Source organism: Amblyomma maculatum, chromosome 1, assembly GCF_055883805.1.
Source record: "Amblyomma maculatum isolate TAMU_Amacu chromosome 1, ASM5588380v1, whole genome shotgun sequence".
Lineage (NCBI taxonomy): Eukaryota > Metazoa > Arthropoda > Arachnida > Ixodida > Ixodidae > Amblyomma > Amblyomma maculatum.
In genome coordinates this window covers 381,883,378-381,886,291 of record NC_139344.1, presented here as the reverse complement: position 1 = coordinate 381,886,291, position 2,914 = coordinate 381,883,378, and positions in this window count along the sequence as shown.

Sequence of the window (2,914 nt, the reverse complement as noted above, 5' to 3'; positions counted from 1 at the left end):
CAGGCCAGAATGCAAAGCGAGTTGCACATGAGCAATTGAAAAGAGAATGTGAAATCAAATAAAAAGTGGAAAAGAGCAGACAGTAGCAACAGATGCGAGATGCGGGAAAGCGAGACGGCTCATTCCTCATTTCTCTCGGCGCACGCTGACTGTGCGTGCGCGTGCGCGGCTGAAGCAAGTTACGTACTTACATGCACTCGCACTCCAGCCGTTTTTCTCAGCTCGCTTCGATCGGTGCGGAGGCGGCAGCAGGAGCAGCCTGGAGCGAGCGCCGAAAATTGGCAGTCTATCCTCGCAGGCGTAGCAGTGTCCTGCGCACCTGGCGGAAGCCGGCTGTTAGCGTGACAAGTTCAAGCGCGTCGCGTCACCTTGCAGAAAGCGGCACCGAAAACGTCTGAGGCATCGGGAACTTCCTTCTCGTTTCCTCCTCTCGCTTTCTTCCCAAAATATTTTCTTGCTTCATTATGAGTTTAGTTTCTTTTCGCTTTGATGGCTGCGTGTTCCTGTTCTTTTCTTCTTTTGTCTTCGGCGCAGGGAGAGGCTGCATTGCGTTCGACGTGAGGGTATTCTGGGCTTCTCTGCGTACAGGAGTCGGTGCTAATGTCTCTACTGTAATCGGGATTGTTCTCGATGTTTTGTTGTATTATTTTTTTTTTTTTTCAACACGGCTACAGCAGCCAGCGCGCTTCTCAGCGACACGGGGCGAAGCCGACGTCGCTTCCGGCTGGCGTGTGCTGACTGCCTGAAGTAGTTTGCTCAGCGCAGAGGGTGCGATGCGGAGCGTTCGTGGATGTGACAGCGCCTGCAGTGGGGAGGACAAAAATGTTGACTGGGCTTAGCCTGGCGTGTTCGATCATATAATGCCAGAGAAAACAAGAGCGAAAGCATTCGCAGACGTTATATTTATGGTCGTGTGCAAGCCCATCTTCTAGCGTATATGCTAGTGGTTGTTTTTATATAGTTTGTGATCAACAGTTGGGCATGAAGCATTATTCATCAGGCTTCACGCACCGCGCACACGTGCACGCGCAAGCGCCGAAACGCGAGCACGAATACGCGCATAGAGTATTGTCAGCACTTGAAATGAACACTTCAAATAGTCATAGTTAGTAATAAATCAAGACATTTAATTTATTGGAAAACTAGTAGATGATCAATTGGTGGACATCAGGTACCGGTAATCAGGGGGAGAAAAAGTAAAGTACATGCCTGCTGGACTTCAGTGCTATGATCAGTACAGGAACGCGGTTGCTGGAAAAGACAAATAACTACATATCATTCTAAAGGTCTTGCTCTCTCTATGCAGTAGAGATAAATGAAATACAGTAGAGATAAATGAAATAAAAAAAAGAGGGAAGATACAAGACATGGAAACACTGTGCCCACTCAGTGCATCTATCAGCTATGACACGCGTCATCCCTGGTTTTAGGTTTTTCTTATTCATTTTTGAGAGAAAACGGTAGATGCACTTCTGTTAGAACGGGCCACTAGTTAAGCATATCTCCCTCGATTCGTCGAGCTCTTCAAAACCAAAACCTAAGAACTAAGCTATAATTAAGAACTAAGCAGAAAGGTAAACAGTCCATCCAATCGTCACTTCTGCCGTCACTTCGTCATTTCAGCGAAATGCAGCTTTTTCAGGACAGCGAATTCAACGGTGCAATTTAGCATGAGTCCAGTATGAAAATATCAAACGAGACCTGAGTGGGATGATTTGGCGTCACATTCTGGCATGATATGGGCAAGGGAGGGAAGTCCTAAGCCGTTTTTTGTGTTTTCTTATACTACTTTAAACGAAACGTAATTTCTTTTCTCATTTAACCAATACAATATCAATAGCCTCCAATTTATCAGAGGCGACACTAAACGAAGGCGGGAAGCCTTTAACCTTTTTATTCTCTCTCTCGCTCTTTCTCTTCTTCTTCTTTTTTGTTTTTTGAGTGACGTTCGAATAAACAGGGTTTCAATCATTACGGAGGCATTGGTTGCAAGTTCTTGCACACATGATCGCAGTGAATTGCAGTGCGTGAAATCACTTTACGCATATCAAGCTGTAGCTGTTACTATCACAAATGGCGCCATCTTTGCCAAAAGTAGCCAGACAACGGCGTCTATTACTCTGATGTGTGTAAATAACTTATGTATACCCCCTAGACTCTAACCCCGTGTAAGGAAAGGAAACAGCTCGTATACCTACTTTTCGGTAGCTTTTCTTCTTCAATGGTGCACCACGGAAGCGCTATAGGGAATGGCGCTATACTGGCAGAAAACTGGCTATACGGTACCTTAATACGGTATCCGGTACATTACCATATAAACAGCAATCACTGTTAGCATGTATTTAAATTTATTGTGCATGTAATTTGATAACTACTGCTGCCCACGATATAACTTGTTTTATGTTAGCTTATCTTTGTGTGGCGTAAATCGTCTCGTTGAAATGTGATGGCGGATGCCGGTTTTCTTATGCGGTATAAAAAGGGGTACATCGCAAGTCCAGAATAGAGGTAGAGGCGCTTTCTTTTTTGCCAAAATTTGTGGTCCCAGCCAAGTTTGCAACAGCCACAATTATGTTTTCTTGCATCGAATCGGTCGTAGTTTCCAGCGCTTACATCCGATCTGCGAGTGACAGAGCAGGTGAAGCAATGGCCGCAGAGAAATATTTAGAAAAAGTTTTCGAAAGAAAAAAATAAAGTTCGATGACACTTTGGCGACTAAAATGATGAAAGGCGAAACCCTGAGTGATGCATTCTGCTTCGCGACTGTTGCGCATGTAGCAATGAATGCTGCTTCAAGTAAAGCGAGAGACTACTCTTTCACATTGTGCGAGTGCATTTATTCTGTGAATTTTGCTTGGCAGCGACGAGATCGCGCTCCTTATATCCTCGTAGTTGTTCAACGTTTACTGTTTAG